Source organism: Lactuca serriola, chromosome 8 (genome assembly GCF_051521515.1).
Source record: "Lactuca serriola cultivar US96UC23 chromosome 8, Lser_US96UC23_V15, whole genome shotgun sequence".
Lineage (NCBI taxonomy): Eukaryota > Viridiplantae > Streptophyta > Magnoliopsida > Asterales > Asteraceae > Lactuca > Lactuca serriola.
This window is the reverse complement of record NC_136415.1, coordinates 106,766,572-106,789,280: the sequence shown is the minus strand read 5'-3', so window position 1 is coordinate 106,789,280 and position 22,709 is coordinate 106,766,572. Positions and strand designations below refer to the sequence as shown.

The 22,709-nt window shown below is 38.6% G+C and overlaps 1 pseudogene; it reads left to right on the top strand.

Annotated features, from left to right (window-relative positions):
* Nucleotides 1–13,765: 13,765 nt before the first annotated feature.
* LOC145069112 (putative aspartic proteinase GIP2 pseudogene) lies at nt 13,766–15,225 on the top strand (annotated as a pseudogene).
* The last annotated feature ends 7,484 nt before the right edge of the window (nt 15,226–22,709 follow it).

The window sequence follows — 22,709 nt, the reverse complement described above, 5'->3', positions numbered from 1 at the left end:
CTGCAATCAGATACATTCAGGCTAGTGAGTTCATGCAGCACTGCTAAAGAAATATTGGATAGGCTGCAAGAGCTATATTCCACAGATGAAGATTTGGAGCATTCTATGCAGACCTTGCTTTTGTCTGAGTTTGGTGAATTTAAGCAGAATTCTGATGAAACTGTTACTCAGACGTTCGATCGCTTCAATCATCTTCTTAGCAAGATGATCAAACACGATATAGAAAGGAAGCTGATTGAACAAAAAGTAACCTTTTTGAATGGCCTTAGATCCGAGTGGAGAGCGGTTGTGTCCACTGTTAAAGCTCATGAGCAATTTAAATCTTATTCGTTGGCAAAGCTGGTGGGGATTTTGAAATCCCAAGAAAAGATTGTTTTGCAAGAGAAAAATGTGGTCTCCAGTTTAGGGTCCTTGGCCCTCTTGTCCAAAAGCAAAAGTGTGGTAGAAGATGAAGATCTCAACTTAGAAGATTATGATCTTACTTCTGAAGACTATGCAATGATGGTGTCGAATCCAAAGAGGTTCATTAAGAAAAGGTTCCCTACCAATAAGAACCGAAATTGGCAGGGAAGCTACAGTTCTGAAAAGGTTATGGGATGATAACAAATGGAGACTTCACGATTAGAAAAGTTGCATACGTTGAAGGACTACATCATAACCTCATCAGTGTATCTCAGCTTGTTGGAGGTACCGGTCTTAAAGTTTCATTTGACGATGAGGGTTCGGAAATAATAGAGAAGAAAACAAAAAGAGTGATTCTCAAATCAGAGCGCAAAGGCGAAATGTTTCCTCTCAATCTCAAACCTATCAAAGGAAATCCAGCTATCTGTCTGTTATCCAAAGCACATTCTGACGAAAGCTGGCTGTGGCACCGAAGGCTCTCCCATCTCAATTTCAAGGATATCAACAAACTTGTCACAGGAGGTCATGTTCGGGGTCTTCCATTGCTCAAGTTTGATCGAGAACATTTGTGTGCTGCATGTGAAATGGGGAAGCAGAGTCGTCAAAGTCACCCATCCATAATAAACACTAAAGTCGTTGAACCACTTGAGTTAATTCACATTGACTTATGTGGTCCATCTTCTATCGAAAGCATTGGCGGTAGCAAGTATATTCTTGTTATTGTTGATGACTTTTCACGTTTTACATGGGTGTTCTTTCTGAAGCACAAATCTGAGGCAACTCTCAAGCTAAAGATGTTTATCAAGCAGGTTGAAGTACAGCTGAGGAAAGTCGTTCGCAACATCAGAAGCGACAATGGGCTGGAGTTCAAGAATAAAGAATTTGAAGACTTTTTAGCAGAAAAAGGAACCAGTCACAACTTCTCAGCTCCCTAAACCCCTCAACAGAATGGGATTGTCGAAAGACGAAACCGATCTTTGTGTGAGGCGGCCCGAACCATGCTAAGTTTCGCTTCTCTACCTCTATATTTCTGGGCTGATGCTATTGCTGCAGCATGTTTTACGCAGAACAGGTCCTATCTCAATAAGCGTTTCACTCTTACTTCTTATGAGATCATCAACAACAGAAAGCCAAACGTCAAATTCTTCCACGTATTCGGCTCACGATGCTTTATCTTCAATTCTAAAGAACATCGTAACAAGTTTGACGTAAAAGCCGATGAAGGGATTTTTCTGGGATATTCTCTCACTTCGAAAGCATACAGGGTTTTAAACAAGCATTCGAGGAAGATTGAAGAAACGTATTATGTGACTTTCGATGACAGCTATGTCAAGAAGTTGAAGGCCACGGAAGAATCAGTTGGAGAAATCTTCTCTCAAACACGCCAAGTCACAACCTCGATTGCAAATTTGTTTGAGCAATTTGTGGAGTTATTTGATGAACCGGAGAAGGCTACTCTCTCAGAAGCCAATGCAGCAGACAACAAAGTTGACCATTTGAAGCAAATTGTCGATGATGTTGCCAAACGACTGGGTGAAGGAGAATCAGTTCCAAATAAACCTTCTCAGCAAGGTGCTTCAGTTGAGGGGGAGAATCCATCTTCTTCAAAACAGCCGAGTTCACAAGTTGAGGGGGGAAAACTCTTCTCCATCTGCTCCCAAAAGTTCTACTGCACCCGAAGGTACTGTAGCTACCGAAAGCTCAAATGCACCCGAAACTCCTGTAGCACCGGAAAGTCAAGATACCCCTGAAAGCTCATCAGTCGAGGGGGAGAATGCCGATATGTTTTATGACGATGACAGTCAATCCGAATTAGAAGAGATGGTAAATGCTGAATTGGATCCATCCTATGATCCAAATTACCCTCCTCTTGTCAAATGGACTAGAGATCATCCTGTTTCACAGGTTGTGGGTAATGTCTCTGAAAAGGTGTTGACCCGATCTCAACTGAAGGCAAAGCAAACATCTTTATTTTCAAAAGTAGAGTTCTGTATGTTTAACTCTTTCGTCTCAAAAGTTGAACCAAAGACAGTAAACACTGCTCTTGATCACTCTGATTGGGTTCAAGCTATGCAAGACGAACTTAATGAGTTCGAAAGAAATAAAGTTTGGCGCCTCATTCCAACTCCTCAAGATGCCTCGGTTGTTGGTCTCAAATGGGTCTTTAGAAATAAAATGGACAAGGAAGGCAATGTAATAAGATACTGCCAGGAGGAAGGAATCGATTATGAGGAAACATTTGCTCCTGTAGCTAGGCTGGAATCTGTTCGAATATTTCTTGCCTATGTTGCACACAAGAACTTTGAGGTCTACCAAATGGACGTGAAGTGCACATTTCTAAATGGAGAACTTGAAGAAACGGTGTACGTGGAGCAACCTCCGGGATTCGTGAATGAAAAATACCCCAATCACTGCTATATTCTGGACAAAGCGGTATATGGACTGAAACAAGCACCTAGGGCCTGGTATGAAAACGCTAACCAAGTTTTTAAAGATGTCCAAATTCAAACAAGGTTCGGTTGACCCAACCTTCTTTCGTAAGAAGGAAGGTAACCACCTTATGATTGTTCAAATCTATGTCAATGATATCATCTTTGGCTCAACGAATCCTAGCTTAACAGTTGAATTCAGAAAGCTGATGGAGACTAAATTTGAAATGAGTTCAATGGGTCCGATTAACTTTTTCCTTGGTTTAAATATTAGACAGGGACCCGAAGGCATCTTTATTAACCAGGAAGCCTACACCAAGACTCTCCTTGCTAAATTCGGCATGATGGGAGACTCAAAGGTTAAAGTTCCAATGGCGTTCGGCACCAAGTTCACTCCATCCTTGGATAAGCCAGCAGTCGATATTACGCTATATCGCCAGATGATCGGTTCTTTAATGTACCTTACTGCTAGTAGGCCTGATATAATGTTTTCTGTTTGTTACTGTGCTAGATTTCAGGCGAATCCTCGTGAACCTCATATGCTTGCAGTGAAGAACATTCTCCGGTATCTGAAACGAACTACCTCTCTCGGCTTATGGTATCCATCAAACTCAGGTTTCTTCGTTCAAGCCTACTCAGATGCAGACCTTGGAGGTTGTGTACTAGATAGGAAAAGCACCACAGGAGGCTGCCAATTCCTTGACGGGAAGTTGGTTAGCTGGAAATCAAAGAAACAGACTTGTGTATCTCTGTCTACCGCTGAAGTAGAATACATCGCAGCTGCCTCCTGTACATCTCAAGTGATTTGGATCCAAAGCCAGCTCCGGGACTATGGGCTCAATATGAAAAAGATCCCACTATATTGCGACTCTGAAAGTGCAATTAGGATCTGTCATAACCCAGTGCAACACTCCAAGACTAAGCACATAGCACTGAGGTATCACTTCATTAAGGATCATGTGGAAGATGGGAACTTCGAAATTCATTTTTTTCGAACCACTGATCAACTGGCCGACATCTTCACCAAAGCTCTTCCTGAAGCTTCTTTCAACAAAATTCTACAAGGGCTTGGAATGATGGAATCGGAGTCAGTACCCAAAATTACCTCTCAAGATCAAAAGTAAGAAGCGAAATAGACCGAACGTTCGGGTTTGGGTCTCTTGTATGCCGAAATAGACCGAACGCTCGGGTTCGGGTCTTGATCTGGTGTACCGAAATGAACCGAACGCTCGGGTTCGGTTCTATCATCTGATATTCGCTTATCGCTCAAAGGTGGTTTCCTTGGTTGTAAATATTTTCTATTATTTTTCCAAATTCATTTATCTTATTTTCAAAGTTCTTTTCTTTTTCAAATTTTTTTTTGGCAACCGAAATGGACCGAATGTTCGGGTTCGGTTCCAAAATATTTTCTCACCCGAAATAGACCAAACGCTCGGGTTCGGTTCAAATTTTTTTTCTCAACCGAAATAAACCGAACGCTCGGGTTCGGTTCCAACATTTTTTTTGTATAATTTTTTTTATGTCTTATTTATTTCGATCAAAAATTCCAAAAATATTTTTTTTTACTTTCGTATTCAAAAACTCCAAAAATATTTTATTTATTTATTTATTTATTTTATTTTGGCTTTTATTTATTTCATTGGGGGTAACTTATTTCACTAGCTAAGTGTCCCTAGAAGCATGTTGTTGTATGTGTCCAAAGCCTCATCTGATTCTGAATAATAGCCTTACTGACTTGGTACAAACAAACCCTGTCTTCCCAACTAGGCTCTCATATTTATTCTAATCATGAGCTACCTAACTCTCTTCTCACATGAGATAAGAGTTTTCTGCTTAGTCCCTATTTTTATAGCAGAGGTACTTTGGTCTCTTTACACCATCTACATTACTTTTTCTCCATCTCATTCGTTTCACAAACGTAACCCTTGAGACTCTCAGATATTACCACTGAGGTTTATGGTTGCACAATTTCTGTGTTCATGATCTTAGCTTTGTGTCACTACGTGCTAAGTGAAACCCACAATTCAATACCTGCTATGCATTGACGGTGAACAATTAACTTGCTCTAGCTTTCACTAATGAATTGACGAACTTATCCATGGGGGTACAACATGAAATCTCTATTTTTCTTTTGAGTGATTCCTATGAAATTGTTAAATCCAATAACATTTCTTCCCTTGGGATCCAGTTTTAATTTTTTTTGAGATTTTGCATACATTAGTTTACCTTGCCACTTAAATTATCTCCAACCTACTTGTTCAACAGACTACATTGGTCTCACAAGTACTTCGTTCGATTTTTATCTTATATCAAGATCAGGAATTATGAATCGAAGCGAAAGCCACCCCATAAGCCTACTTAAAAGAAGCCTTTCAACACTTCTTAATAAGTGTCTGATTGTTATTCAACGGGAAACCACACAAACACTTTAAAGTCTCTCTTGACTTTGAAGGAAGAGATTCGTGCCCGGGATCCATTGTTTTGTGTCTTTATTGACATCACATAATCCCTCAAAAGTGTTGCTTTATTTCTTTTTCTTTTACACACTCAGCACGAAAATCTTTTTGATTTTCCAAAATTCTGGTTTCATTAATTCTAAGGAATTTTAATTGGATTGGTTGTTATAAAAGGTTGTGGTTAATATTGATCCACGTGGGGATTTTACTTTAAAGATGTCGTTAATCTCTAAAGGGATAAGATGACAAAATGATGACTCAGGCGGAAGTCCAATCGATTTGATTTCAAACAGCGCAACAGGGAAAAGCATGCAAATAGGAACCGTTTCATCTCCAAACGGCGCCTGATGGGAAGGCGTGTGATTAGGGACTGACACTCTCTCTCCTGCGTGATCATCGGCACACCCAACTGTCACGCGTCAGTCATCTCCGAAAAACCCTTCGTTTTTTCAATCGAAGATTTGGGAAAGATTTTTCTCTCTCCTTTACCCACAGTATAAAAGTCAATGTGACCCACCGTTTACCTCTTTACTGCACCTACATTCCCAGAGAGCAAGAAAATCCTCTAAACTTCTACTGTTCATCATCTCTCCCACTTTCATCTCAACAATGGCGGATTCTTCATCTGTTCACGCAACTTCTTACATCTCGCCCATTCGTCCCCAGCAAAGTTTGATCATTGATCTTACTCCTCAGGCATATGATGCTTTCATGTTTCCCATCATTGAATGCCTGAAGTTCTCGCCAATCGCTCCTGCTCTTACCAGGGCTGAAGCTGTTCCAATGGAGTTCCTGTCACAAATTTTTGCTACAGCTCACTACGACAAGGTCGTCGACAGGATTTTCTTCGATGTCTTAGAGTACAAGGCGTCGATTTCTAAACAAAGGTTTTGTACGCTGTTAGGGTTTGAACCTGATTCTTCGAGGGTTAATCCTGAAACCATTCTAATGGGTCATCTGTTCAACATGTTCTACAACATGGGGTACACTGAGGTGCTCACTACAGTCACGAAATTCAAAAAGTCGTGCCTGCCCCCTCAGTGGAATGGAATGTTCACTGTTCTTTTCAAGGGCTTATCTGAACGAAGTGTTGGATCCGATGGGGCAAGTCGTTTGTTTCTCTCAATCATGTACGGGATCTACAATGGCATCAACATGGACTATGGGTCGGTCCTATGGCAACAACTCATTCAGAGTCTCTCTTCCACCTCTCGACACTCAGAGATTTCTTATGCCCGGTTCTGGACTATTGTCACGAAATAGGTGATGGACAAGTACCACGTCCCCATTGTTGCTGGTGCTCCAATGTCTTCGATTGGTACTTTCCATACCACGAAGATCATTGTCTCGGATGCTTCGAAAATTCCCTTCAACGGGTGTATCCCGGAAACAATGTATGGTGATGTTCCTGCTGACAGCCAGATTATCAGAACGTACAAGGATTTCAAACGTTCTGGTCTGAGGGATCTTACTCCAGAGATGCTGAAATCAATTCATGACGCTGACAAGCCTGCTCCTAGAGGCAAGAAGGCTGATAAGGGATAACAGGTGGCAAAGGGAGCAAAAGGCCCATCTCCCAAGAAAAGGAAAACCACTAAGGCTGCTCAGTATCCACCACAGAAGACGAGAAAAACCCAACCGAGACGAAAGTTGATTATTGCTTCATCCTCAAGCGAATCTGAGGACGAGGGTTCTGATTTGGATGGATCTCAACGTGGCAACACTCCACCTCGTTCGCCTACCCCAGAGATACATATTTCTACTTCTCCTATCTCTTCTCCACCCGTTACAATTCCTTTTTCTATTCCCTCCATAACCTCCACCACTCAAATACCACCTACTTCCATCCCAATACCACCACCAATCTTTACCGAAGCAACAACCACCACCACTGCAGATGTTAGAACCAACGTATCTGATACGGGGGTTCATACTGACGCACCAAAATCCAACTCAGCACCCGAACCCACACCAACAACCGAACACACCACCCAACCCGAAACTACAACTACTACCGAACCTACAGTTTCACCACCACCATCTTTTCCTGCTCCTGCTTCAGAGGAAGAAGAACCTCTACTTGGCGGGGAGAATATGACTTTTGATTCGGTCTATTACAGTCTGTTTCAAGTTCAAAGTGACGACGATGACGATGCTCCTGTCACAAAGAGGCATCTCAAGGAGCTACATGACAAAATAGATTCGTTCATCGCTTCGTCTTCCACATCTCAGTCCTCCATATCTGAAGCTGCAATTCAGAAAATTGTTGAGGCTTTTTCCAAAGCTCATCAAGTTTCCCTTGATTCCGCCACTGCAGCCATAGATGCCTCAACCAAAGCTTGTGAGGCAGCGACCGAAAAAGTCGATAAATTATGCACTGATGCTTCTTTCTTGTTAAAATCTTTACAGGAAACCGCTGAAGCCACCTCGACAAAGCTGGAACCCATTGTCAACCAGCTGGCTATCTCAGTCGCATCAGAGCTGAAGTCGTTTGCTTCGCTTCGTCAAACCATCTCTGACGACAACTCAGCTTTCAGAACAACCATTGAGGAACGTCTCTCCAAGCTTCAAGAAGACTTAGCTGTCGAGAACACTCTAATGGATGCTCTCGCAAGGAAAACTACGGCTCTGAAGCTCAAAAGTATTCAACTCTTCAACTCTCAACAGGAGATTGAGTCTCTTCGATCTGAAAGAGAGGTGGTTAAATCGTGTGTTTCGGATTTCCACTCTGCTATCTCAAACATCCTTGAAGCACATGATCCAATCCTTAACTATTCTGTCAGGCGTGACCTTGCAGAGAAGCTCGCTCCCGCCCTTTCTCTACTCAGCAAAATTGAGGGGCTCCTTGATTTCGTGTCCATTCCGAAACAAGGGGGAGAAAAAGAACAAGTGTCTCAACCACCTCCTACTTCAGCAACTCACACAACCGAACCTCCTCCACTAGGCCAAGCCTCAGGTTCCGGTGTGAAAGACAAAGGCAAGAATATTGCTGAGGAGAGTGACGATGAAGATGATAAGGAGACTATTGCCGACCTTTTGAAGCGACAGGGTCGAGATAAAGAGGCTGACATCAGTGCTCGTGTGGCTAGAGAGGCTGAAGAAGCTGAAAGAAGACAGAAAGAAGCCCACGACCTTCTCGAGAGCAGGAAAACTCTTTTTCCTCCTTGGACTCTTGAGAAGCTGATTAAAGAAGCCATCGAAACACCAAGTATCTTGTGGCGAGAACCTGTGATCTCTTTAGATTGTTCTAACACTGTCGACTCTCAGTTCGATATGCCACTGACCCGAAAGGCGTTTGTTTTTCATGCCTTTGACAACATTGCTGAGTTCCCCCATCCTCATCCACATGTTGATCGGGACTTAGTCGAATTTTATCTGAGGGCAGCTCAACCCCAATACCAGACTTGGAGCGCTCAGAAAATCATCAATGTTCGGGTCCTAAAGCCGTTCAGGGAAGGCAACTTCACCAACGTTCGGTTCAAGGTACTACGGGGATCTGCCAAGACCGAACATGCCATCTTACTTGCAGATCTTCCTAACCTTAATCCCCATGATTGGATTATCTTGCACAACATCCTTCTTACAAACGAAGCTGAATATGGTCCGATCATCGACCACTTTAAGAGGATGCTTGTATGCTATATCATGGAAGTTGCTTTGATGGATCAGGAGATTGCGAGCGTGTTCAAGAAGAAACCTACCATATCTCCTGTTGGCTCTGCCAGTGATCTCAATATGATGCAGATGGGAAAAATTGACCCAAAGAGAAACTCTGTCATGTTTACCAGGAACGAAGGACAGAAATGTCTTTTCGCCTTGGCAGACAAACATCTCTACACCACTGCCTGTTTGGAACACGTTTTAGGGATCATCCATCGATGCAAGCAGAACACAGCGGATGATATCAAGTACTTTGATGATATGATTCAATGGTATATTCGCTTCAGACAGACAATCCTTGCACTTATCACACGTCTGTTTGATACAGTAAAGAAGGCTCCCGCTGCTGGCCCAAGCAAGAAGAAGATGTAGTCTCGCTCCAATTTGACGCAAAGGGGGAGATTGTTGGGTCGTATTTTGTGTTGCGTCTATCGGGCTCGTTAGCTAGTCCAATATGTATCTCCGGTATGGGCCTGTCCATCCGTGAGTTTTGTAGGGTTTACTATAAATAGATGCTTGCATGCATCCTAGAAAAAAAGATGATAAGTAACGATTAGAGATTTATTGTTCAGAAAATTTATCGTTCTTGTTTTGTAACCCTAGAATCCTCTACAGCGGAAGTTCTTAGTCGAGCTCTGCTGAGGATCGAGTAATCGAATCATTTGACACATCTTGATTCATACTTGTGTTTTGTTTACTGTTTTTACGTTCATCGCATACCTGTTACAAAGATCTAATCGATCAAAGAGTTAATTAATAACTCATCACTAGTCTTTAAGTCTCAAAGGAACGAAGAATGCATATTTTCTCAAGTTAATCCATTAATTCTAAGTTAACAAGCTTCAGATCTAAATTAACATGATGTTTCCATGGATAAAGCGCCTAACTTTATCCATAATAATGTCTCAAACTTTCAAGATCTAAACCTTAATACACCAAAATAACCTAAAGAGCCAAGACAACTTGCATGACAAAATGCGAAGGTAAAAGATCATAACTTTCCTTGTCCATGAGGTCAAAGAATCATTATAAACTATTCAAAAGATGTTAGAGTTCACTCAACTCCAATATCGCCCATAAAATGGACTAAAATTGACAAAACTCACAAATGAAGAGATCTAAAGAACTAAGGATCAAGATATAAACTTTATACTCACAATAGTCTAGAAATGGAGTGACTTTGATGGATCCAAACTTGAAAAAACATTCCTTGCAACCAGAAAAACCTTCTTGATATTCAAGCTTCATCAAAATATCACCATAAGCATCCAAAAGAGGAGAGATGAGAAGGGAGGAGAGTTAAAGAGAAATAGATACTAAGTTACTTAATTTCTCAACATTTCAAATATCTGATGGGTATTTTGGTTATTTTTTTACTAAACAATTGGTATGTAAAATAGATGTTCTCTAAGGCAATTCAAGTATAGAATAAGGAAAAATAGCTTGATGAGGATTGAGGTGAGTAGATACCAATAGTACATTTTCATTATTAAATACTAAAAGTTTTTTGATGTATTACTTACACTTATCTACATTACTTGTTATATGGCCTTAGGGCATGCATGGCACGAAAACCATATTTTTGGACGTAATTGATCTGATATATATGTTTAATGTTTTGGAAGAATGATTTAGGAGCATCCTTACTTGTATATCACATATAAGGTGAGAATTGATAATGTCCTTTACTAATGAGTGAATCCTTAAAGGAAAAATTATCAAAGGGGGATTTCCCTTGAGTGGGCGAAAGTGATTTCCGTAACTCACAAGCTACAAGATTGGGGATGGAATTTACAACTCCATTATCCCATAAAATATGAGGAACTTTCTTGAGAGTGTAATGCCATCTTTCAAATCATTTCCCATTTTGGGGATGGTGATTAGGGATTGGGTATTAGCAGGCTTTAAACCCTTGAGGAATTGAGATTTGGATTCAGTTGGGGTTCGATAATGCAATTTGGATGATTCAGGTATTTGGTTTGTGTTTTGGAGTCAAAGTACATTTTGGTAATTTGTCATCTCAGGATTTTATGGAAAGTAGATGTTCGTTTGGTATATCTTATGACAAGTATGAGTTGATAATAGTGTAGAGCTTCTCGATACCTTTTCATGGATATAAGGATGGTCAAAATCAGAGTTATATCGAGAAAGTTATGGGCTTCCAAATGAATTAGGGTTAAAGGGAAAACCCTAGTACGCGGGGAGTACCAAGGTAGTACGTGGGGTGTACTGATGCGAAGGCGGGTACGTGGGGCTTAGTGAGGAGTACGCATAGTGCGGAGTACGTATAGTGTAGTGCGAAGATGGGTCGGGGTGCGAGACCTCGTACGCTAGGCGTACGAGGGTCAGATTGAAACCCTAATTTTTAGGGATGTACCCTATACAAGCTTAACGTTAGCCCCTTTCCTTCATTTCTAAGTCACCCTCCACACCCTAAAACCCTAAATCAACCTTGTAGCCTCTTGGTGGTGTTCTTGAGCTCTTAGAAGGTTTTGGAGCACATTTTTCCCTTGGGAAGGAAAGAAGAGAAACTTGAAGTTGTTTGGCTCGGTGGACGGACTTTGGATCCAGAACCATCATTTTCCGGAGAAGCTTTTTGAGGTATCAAGTTTGCTTCTTTACTTGGGTATGAGATCTCTTCATGGCTACTTTATTATAATTTTGGTCTCCTTTTTGGGTTTTTGGATGAGTTAGGTTGTTTAAGGGTTTATCCTTTCAGATATGCGTTGGTTTTTGTATCTTTGAGCATAAAGGTGCTAGCTTTATGTGTATTATGGAGTCATGCATGCATTAAGTCAACCATTAAGTCCCTTTTAAGCTTAAGAGCTTCTTTTAGCCATGTATTAACGTAAAGTTGGCAACTTTACGTGGTATTCCAGCTTAAGGAGGTCAGATCTGTGTTTTGGAAGCTTTGTCTTAATGAATTAAGTGAAAATCGAGTTTGGGATGAATAAGGGTGAGTACGTTGGGCGTACAAGAAGGTACACGCAATGTACAAGCCTCCAAGCGAGTACGATGCGCATATGTGCCTGTACGCCCCACGTACTCGGTCTGAATGAGCTTTGTGTGTTTGGCTATCATTTTGGCTTGGATTGATTGGGGCTTTGTTAGGCCATCTGTAAACAAGTGTTTGGATTGGGAAAATGTTAATGGGCTTTAGGGTAAGGCCCATGTAAGGATTTGGGCCAAATTTGGAAAATTAGGCCATAAATTGGCTTTGAATGATTATTGGTTGGTAGGCCTTTATGATGAGGAGTTTGGGCCTTAGTCTTAGACTAGACTAGGTGAGGGGTAAAATGATCTTTTAGACCTATATATGGATTATTGGACAAGGTTTGGAACCCGATTGTTAAATCGGGTGTTATTTGTTTGATAGAGCGGGAATTTTAGCGGATTTGCAGTCAGTGAGTATCCGGGGGATTCAACTATCTGATGTGAGTCTTCTCACTATATCCATGGGTCGAAGGCACCAATGCCAGCTCATTACGTGTTATGTGGAATGCTAGTTGTCTTTGTGATACTTGCATGAAAGACCATGGGGGTAGCCCATGACATTTGCATATTAGACCATGGAGGGAGCACATGACATTCTAGGCAAAGACCATGGGGGGAGCCCATGGCATTCTAGGTAAAGACCATGTCTTTGTTTTTTCGTTTTCTATAATAATAATAAAATTAAAAGTGCATAATGATATTTGTGGTCGCATCTTTGCGGTGATTAATAGATCTCGTTTTGGAACCGCTGCGAAATTACAGGTTATTAATTTTCTAATTTTTTGTGCCTATTTCTTGAAAAAACTAATAAGAATGTCTTTGTTTTTTGGTTTTCTATAATAATAACCAAATTAAAAGTGCATAATGATATTTGTGACAAATAAATGTGATAGAATGATGAATGGTTCTTAATTTAAGAACCACTTGGGTTCATTTAAAAATTATCCTTTTACATATTCTATTGTGCATCCACTAAAGGTACCAGGTTTACAAACAGAGGTGGCAAAAATTGACACGACATGAAACCCGACACGAACCCGACACGAAATAAACGGGTTTGGCTAAGATATTTCAGCCCGTTTAAATAAACGGGTTGACACGACACGACACAAAAATTAAATGGGTAAGGTTAGGGTTGAGAATTTCAACTCGAATATGACTCGAAAATGACCCGTTTATTTAGATGCAAGTTTTTTGAATTATTTAAATAAACTAGAAATATACAAAACCAAAAGCATAAGTAAAAGAAAACCTTCGAATTGAATTATTTTGTAATGTTGAAATGACTTATCCGTCTAGATCAAGATTTCATTTCAGTTTTCCCATTCTCTCACAAACAACCCAGTCTCTTTCACAACTTTCTCATCCTCATGACCTTGTCATCCGCCTCCCCAACTCCTACTCTTTTAATTTTTTTCATCTAAACTTGCTATGGTTTTATCTATTCTGACTCAAAACAATTAGTTTTTCATTTCCGCCTACCAAACTCCTACTTTTTCAACATGCTCAATCTTTTAACCTCACACGACACGACATATTTCAAGGTATAGCCCTAACCCGAAACCCGACACGAACTCGACACGAAAATAAACGGGTTGACACAAAACGACACGTTAATTAAATGGGTCGGGTCAGGGTCAAGCACTTTCAACTCGTTTAGTGTTTGGACACGACACGACACAAACCCTACACGATTGCCACCTCTATTTACAAATGTCTTCATAGGCATCAAGAGAGTACTATAAAAAAAAAGAACGCCCTTCACATCATTAAGTACTATAAAAGAACGCCATTCACATCAATAAATTCGAGTAGAAGCGTACATCCAAGCACAATGGCATCTTCTCAAACACTTATCACTCTCTTCATCTTTTCTCTTTTAAGCTTCTCATACGCGGCTACAGGTCCTCCCAAACTGCCAAAACCAAAAGCCATTCACCTTCCGATTAGAAAACATCAAACAACTCTCCAGTACTTCACCACATATAAGTCTGGACACACTGAGTTACCTACTATAATAGATGCATTGATTGATCTTGGATCACCATCTGTTTGGTTTGATTGTACATCCTATGTGTCGTCTTCATATAAACAAACATCATGTGGTTCAAATAAATGTAAGAAGGCCAAGGGGTCATCATCCTGTTTAACATGCAACTCGACTCCTAGACCAGGGTGCTCCAACAACACCTGTGGTATCTTCGTTTACAACCCTATTCCAAATTACATATCAATTCAAGAGCTTGGTGAAGATACCATCACCGTATACTCCACAGACGGTGCGTATGTTTGGTTTAGTTACGACCTACCCAAATTCCAATTCGCTTGCGTAGATTCGGTCACTGCAGATCGCTTGCCTGGTGACAATACTAAGGGGTTGGTTGGCCTTGCAAGAAACGAAATCTCACTTCCATCACAAATTTCATCTTTTTTCAAGTTGGCTAAAAAATTTGCACTTTGTTTACCTTCATCATCTGAGAATGGATTGGGGGATATATTCATTGGTGGAGGTCCATATTACATGCTTCCTAGCATTGAAGATCAATCGCTGTCACTAGTAACCACCCCGCTTGTTTTCAATCCGATTAATGGCCCCCGTCTTTTATCTGACGGAGAACTTTCCTATCAGTATTTCATCAATCTCAAAAACATTGAAATCAGCGGTAAACCTGTAACTTTTAGTCCATCTCTGCTATCTTTTGATACAAATGGAATTGGGGGAACAAAGATTAGTACTACATCACCTTATACGATTTTGCACTCATCCATTTATAAACCCCTTGTTCAAGATTTCATCAAGGAAGCATCATTGAATAAAATAAAAAGGGTACAATCTGTGGCACCTTTTGGGGCGTGCTTTGACTCAAAGACTGTTCCCAAGACGATAACTGGACCAGCAGTTCCAAATATCGACCTGGTTTTGGAAGGCAGTAGTGTAAGGATGAGACTGTATGGTGCAAACTCAATGGTGGAAGCCAAGAAGAATGTAATATGTCTTGCATTTATTGATGGAGGAGGTCAGCCAACAACGTCTATTGTCTTAGGTGGGCATCAGTTAGAGAATTATGTTCTAGAGTTTGATCTAACTGCATCAACACTCGGACTCTCTTCGTCTCTCCTGCTCCAGAACACAAGCTGTTCCCATAGCAGGGTATATTAATTCCCTGTGTTACTTAAGATTTGTATTTGTTTTCTTCACCATTTCTGTTTCGCTTGTAATGTTTTGATGCTAAAGATTGATCGAAATTCAGATCGATATTGTATTGTATGATCTGCTTTCTTTTATATTCAAAGAATAACGTTTTAGTGAAAGATGTTGTCTATCGCTTTTTTCTTCGTCAGTAATGGAATAAGATGGGAAATGTAGCAAAAAGTGAAACAAGAATCTTAATAGTATTTTAAAGAAGTTGTAAAAGCTTGAGGGCATTAAAGATATTTTCTAATCTTTGCTTTCTTGAGTTTAATATTAAGTATAGACTGTGGTCGACAAAACAATAATCAATTGAATCATATTTTTCCATCTCCACTGGACAGATTCTTTTTGTGTAAAAAATTGAATCATACTTTTCCATTTCCATTTGACAGAAAAAAAAAAAAATATCGATTTGCTGTTTCTTTATTCAATAACGGACTCAAATCTCCAAAACACGTGACTTAATTGACAACATTTATTATCGCACTCTCTCATTCCCACGAGAAGGTTGAACAGACCGTCCAGTTTTAATTCCTTTATGACCATCGAAAAATAGATGCTCCTAGGTAGGAATGGCAATGGGGCGGGTTCGGGGCGGGGCATGGATTCCCAAACCCGCCCCGATAACTTTCGGGTATCTTATCGGGGCGCCCTATTGGGTTTCGGGTTTCCCCGTCGGGCTTCGGGTATCTTATCGGGTTTACAACAATTGATAACGAAATCTTTATTCTCTTTTAGGGTACCCCAATGTCTTATAAAATATACATGTTCTAGCAACTCTTTTAAATTAAAAACATGATGCATCACTTTAATAAAATAAACTGGACGTTATATTAAAAATTATTTGATTTAAGTTTTTGTTAATACGTCAAAACACATAAAAATGATCATTAACACCAGATTGTTAATAACTAAAAAAATTGTCCACAATAAGTATTTTATATTTGAAGGCGCACAATTAACCGCAAAATTTTTTGAACATTATATATATATATATATATATATATATATATATATATATATATATATATATATATATATATATATATATATAATCGGGGCGGGGCGGGTCGGGGCGAGGATAACCCACTCCCTGCCCCGAACCCGATAATGACCCGTTACCCGACCCGAAATGATCGGGTTTCGGGTTTCCCCATCGGGTTCGGGCTTTTTTGCCATCCCTACTCCTAGGACAATATTTTTTTTTTTGAAAGCCGCGGATATTATAAGGGATAATGACGGATATTATAAAGGATAATGACTTGAAAGGGTAACGAACATTCGACTTTATTCACATTTAGTCATTAAATTTTTTTTTCGATATCTATTTGCCACTGAACTATTGAAATTGTTCACATTTTACCCTTATGACCGGTTGTTACCAGTCATAAGGGTAAAATGTGAACAGTTTCAATAGTTCAGTGGCAAATAGATAACGAAAAAAAGTTTAATGACTAAATGTGAACAAAATCGAAAGTTCGTTTCCCTATAAAAAAGTTCAATGACTAACACGTGGCTAACACCTAGTATTTTAAAAGTGTAAAATACACCCTATACTATATATAACATTAAAAGTCTAATATTATATATATATATATATATATATATATATATATATATATATATATATATATATATATATATATGAGTAAAGAGTCAGTCTTACCGTTAGTAGGCCTTATTCACAAAACTGGTCTATAAGAGGTGTTTAAGGAAATTGCCTATAAAATTGCGATTGAATGATTATCCACTCTTACCCACCGCACTCTTGACTAGTGGAGGGTCATTATAGCCGAACGGGTAGGATAGGACAGAAACCTTTCATTATAAGTATAATGAAGTACACAAGTAACTAAATGCTTTTCAACTTCCCAAATTATAATTACTTTAGGCAAAATATGAAATTGTATGCTAACCCATGGAATTACACTTTGTACCCTTGTCAAACGTTAGTGGAACGCGTGTGGTTAACCGGCACACTGATTTGGGGATGACATTGGTGGCGAAGGGTGGCTCGATGCTTATTATAGGTCAATGGAGCGTGTGTGGCTAACCGGCACATTGATTAGGTGATAGTAGCATTGGGTGCACCACGTGATTCGTATGGTTATTCACACCTTGTTTGTGATCCTCGGCATCCCAGTCACAAATAGTAGGGCATAATCGAGATTAAACATGTCATTGAAAAGTTCAATGAATCTCAAAAGATCTCGGAGTTTCAATTCATTTAAAACTTAAACTTCATTTTTGTTTTTCATTGTGGAAATTGGTAAATCGTCATTTACTTACCTTCAAATATTTTGCGACTAGATTACAGCATCCCTCTTTTAGGTTGTAGAGTACTGTGTTGGATCCTAGCTTGATGTTTCATTTGGGTGTTACATCAAGAATTCTAATCAACTTAACTTGAATTTTCTCCCATTTTGTAGATGTCTAAATCTTACAATGGTCTTCCCAAATCCTTTCGAACAAGCTTTCCAAATGAAGATGACGTTCCGAGATACGATCAAGGAAATGAGAGTCATGCTTCGCTTCCACCACCTCCTCCAATTGTTCTCCCTGACCCACAAGCTCAAAGGCTTTAAAAGTTCAGGCTCACTCAAGCCCTTTTGGCAAGTAAACACGAAGATGGGAAACCTGTGTGTGAACACATCTTGGAGATAAAGTCACACATTGATAGGGTAAGCATGTTGGGTGTCAGGATTTCAAGTGAGTTGGCTGTTGACTGGGTTTTTCAGTCAATTACTGAATCATATAGTGAGTTCGTTAGGGAGTACTATATGATGGATCACGACGTGACCCTCATTGATCTCACCTATTTGCTTATAGCTGCTGAATCAGCAATGATTTGGCGTGTTGGTCAAGCAAATTTGTCTGGTGAATCAAACTCCGAAACTTCAATGGACACTGGCAACATTGGAAGTCCAGAAAGAACCAAGTCTGTGATTGTCCGGTGTGTTGTGCCAAAGGAGTCCATTTTCTTTTATTGCTAATAGAAGGGGCATTGGAGACGAAGCTGCCCTAACTACCTGAGAGATCTAAGAGATGGGAGAGTCAAGACGTATGGCTCTGCTTCAGGTAAAATCCATTAACTAACCCTTTTAAGTTCATATTCTAGATTCTTAATACATGATGTGATAAGATTACATTTTGATGTTTTGTAGGATCGAAGAAAACAGAGGAAGCTTAAGCGAAGAAGTGAGCTAAATCTAATCGTGAAGAAAGCGGATTTCGATCGCATTATTTGAAGATTGGATTTTTGAGCTACTACTTGGAGTTAGAATATATTGTTAAGAAATATGTAGTAACATAGTTTTTCAATTGAATTGCATTGTAAGGACAAATTTTCCTCAATAAAATGAATTTTGATTTTATCTTATTTATTTATCCTTGCAAAGGCATGTATGAAAAATAGATGTTTGAAGGTTTCTATTATTAGCAATAATGGATTTGATTCTTGATTATGTTATTTGTGGAGATGTCAAGAATTCACTAAATATGGAGAGTTTCTCATCGCCCAAGTTTCAATTGGACAGAAACTTGGAATCATACAACTTGGTTGTGCGATGAATGAGAAACTTCATATTTCGAAATTAGACTAATTCTTTGACAAAGTGTCAAGTGAAGGACTAGTAGATCGAGTACACTAGGTTGTGTGTTGATCAAGTCCACCACAAAGAGAGATAAGATATTCGTCATGATTTTCTAAAAGTTTAGTAAATATGATTATACTTATAAGATTAAGTGTAATTTTGAGTTGATTGAAAGTGTTTTAATGAATAGCAGAACGAATAAAGAAGAATCAAGTAGGCAGAAAGATAAAAGTTTCTCTATTCTAAGAAGAAGGGAGAGTACCTTTTATTGTGTTTTATGATAAGTCTTAATGATTAAGAACCATATCTCAATTGATTCTCTAACTGAGTCTTAGTACATTTGTATGTCTAAGAAGAGGAATCGGGAATTGTGGAATTGGTTAAATCAAGAAGTCAATCATACTTCGTTCCAATATCGAATCTTAGAGTCATACTCCAAGATTGCGAATTGAGTGACAAGTCTTAAGTAGGTTTATAACACTCAACAAATGTGGAATTTGGAAAAGTTTTTCTATTCTTGCACATTTGAAATTGGTAAGTTGTGTTGTCTTGGATAAGACAAAGACCAACTAGGACCAATTTGTGAAGTGTTTTGTCTTGATAAAAGCTACACTAACTCTTGAATATTTGTTTGTCAAGAAATGTTTCTTGATAAGAGAACCTTATATGTCAAGGAGTCGGTGGGATTTGTAATGTTTTTTTGAAAAAGTTTCATGAACAAATCAGGAATAAACCTTATCGATCATCACTAGCACACGACTTGAGGTTTACAACCTATCGTGTTGACATTATTTTGTTTCTGTGCCATTCCAATTGAGTTAATTATGCATGTGAATTCTATGAGTTCTCATTTGAATGCATAAAGACAAAGCACCTTGATCAATGGAAAGAACATTGATATGTAAGGATAAGTTGCTAAACTACTTGGAAGACATGGTGGGCACTCGTGTTACCATAAGGCTAGAAGTCAAGAAAGTTCAATCCATATGAGTTTGGATTTGTCGTAAACTTGGTTTTGGCAAACTCACATGGATAGGAACTCATACACCATAAAATCTAAGTGTCATAAGATTCCCTCCTTCATGAAAATGACAGTGAGGAAATGCTTTCACTAAGAGAGATGTTAAGAAGATAGCAATTCTGAAAATTTTATTCTCAAATTCGATTATGGTTACGGCATCCCTTTCCATAATTCGAATTGTGAGATTTGGCAATTAGTTTGAACATTTGGAACTTAGTAACATAAGTTCTGAATTGTTTAGACACACATATGAGCTATCTAAGGCAAAGGTGTATAAGTTTGAGATGCTTAGATAAAGGATTACCGAAGCATCTGGTATATATGAATTTTGTATAATTCAACTCGCATTGTTTTCTAGAAGTTCAGTTGTTTTCTGAATACATATCAAAGCTAGTGGGAGCATAAGTGTTATGCTTATATGATAATAATCATCATGGTAGTGGGAGCATAAGTGTTATGTTTGTATGATTATTATGGCAAGTATTGCAAGTTAGCAATATTAATTATAGAAAAACAAAGATTCAATTTGAAAAGTTGTTTTGCTATAATGAAGGGAGAGAATATTATACTTCATTTCAAAATCTAAAGCTTAGATTGAGAAATTTTAATAAATTTAGTCAAAGGATACATAGTGTGTTATCAAATTTCGATTATGATTACGGCATCCCTCTTCATAGTTCGAATTGTGAGAACGTGACACATAAAATATTATGGCAGAAGATTGATAAAGTATCATATCTTTATGTAAGACATTATGCATCGTGTCCCATACGCTTCGGGTATAGAATCGATTGCAAATGCTATAATATTTGACCATTCTAAAATTTTCCAAATGTATAGCGCATTAAGAGGGAAAAAAGGATTAGAATCAGTTTTGACTAAAATAATTAAACAACTATCAAAGGACAATCCAAAGTTCGCTGAGGATTGGTCGCTTGTGAGTAGTTGGAAGTATGGTATTGGATGGACCGTATCGACATTATTATGAATAGATAAGATTCTATTAAAAATGAGTTATCATATGGCAAATATGGAAATGTTTCCATATTGCAAGTTGGATATTAAGAGTCTATGTCTAGATTAGAAAATTTTATGCAAGAAAGATGTTCAAAGGAATGTACTTTGAATGTGAGACTTCACGTCTATGGAATTGTCTTGTAACAATTTCCAATAGAGTACTTTGTCATTTCATTGGCCAAGTCTTGGTGACTTGTGTCCTATGACTTTACGAAAGGATCGTTACATAAAATGTTAGAATCTAGCATATTCTAATAGTTGTAAAGAACCTTGTGTTATTACACAAATGATAAGGATTGGAAATTTTGAAATGATCATCATTGGAAAAGTTTTTCAATTGATCTATTTCACAAAGCATGGACCATAGGAAACAAAGTGTGCATGCTTGGAGCATGGGACAATTGTTGTTATTCAAGTAATGAGTTGATTATCCGAAACATTAAATGATAAATAATGAGTAATCAATATGGTGGATAAATAGAAGTGTTTTATTTACTCTCACAAGTTTGGGGCTGCATAGGATTAAGTATTATAGTTATGTTTCAGTTTGCATGTTTTGACTTCCAGAATAACTAGGTTATTCAAACATCCATAGTCGGTCATACGTTGGGAGTAGGTATGAAGGAAGATTGTCATGAATCTGTCTGTAGATTGTCTGAAGTGTTTAGACATGGCACAAGTTTGCTGCAGAGTTCATGAGTGCTTTGATAAGATTAGAGTATTGGATTAAACCCACACTCACTTGGATCACTTCATGGATTTATCACGAGTGATTAGTGAGACGATAATATTGTATATTCTTGAAACCAAGACGTGTGAGTTGTTATTTGTTGGTCGGTTCCACATTGATAATAAGTAAACGCACCAGTAACTTGGTGTTTTAAAACTTATTGTTGTGTGTGATTCAATCAGTAAATGCAAGCAAACATTTGAGTTGAGGTTTATCCATTCCTTTTACCCAAAGTCGGATAAAAGCGATATCTGTGGGCCCCTCGATGATTTAGTGATGTCACCTAAGCACTTGCCCAAGCTGGGACTAAGTTGATGTGTTCAATTGTAGTCTGTTGTCAGTCATCATAAATCGAAAGTCGGGAAACAGTATAGAGAGAATGATTGAAATTCATGTCTTATGTCTATACGATATCTTGAGAATGGAGGAATATATGATCCCTTATCTAAAGGACATACTATCTGATAAGATCAGAGTTGACAGCGGCTTTTGAAAGCTGTGATTGCTGATCAGGTTCTGAAGTCATACGGAAAAATAGTTATTAGACTTATCCAAGTGGGAGACTGTTGGATTAGTGTCTAAGTCCATTACTATTTTGGTATGTACTTGACCCAATTATGAGCATGGTCCTTTTAGGTTGCATTCACCATAGTAATATGTAGATTGATTTAAGGAGAGAAAGGTTTAAATATGATTTATTAATATATTATGAGAATAATATATTAAAGGAGAAATCATATTGTTTAATTAATATTAGTCAAGAATTAATTTTGTGGCTAAAAGAGATTAATTAAACTTAGGGAATTGGAATTGTAATTATAAGATAATTATAATTGGGCTATGGATCACCTAATAATATATAGGTTGGAAGAATTCTATGGGAAGCCCATTAGAAATCGTCCAAGGGATATGTTAAAGGAGTCCATGGGCTGCTTAGGGCTTAAGTAGTCAGATTAGGGTTTCCTAGTTGAAAACCTTAATAACCTACATGTATATAAAGGGCCCCTATGCCCCAAAAACGTGAACAAGAGTTCCTTTAGGTTTTTTAGAAGTTTTGGGCAGCCTCCTCTCTTCTCCTCTTCATCCAAGTTGCTTAGTGGTGTTTGTGACTCCATTAGAGGTGCATCACTTGAGGGACTAAGCTTTCTGAAGCCAATCAAAGCAAGGAATTGATTGTTATTGCAATATAACAATCAAAAGTAATTACTAAAGCT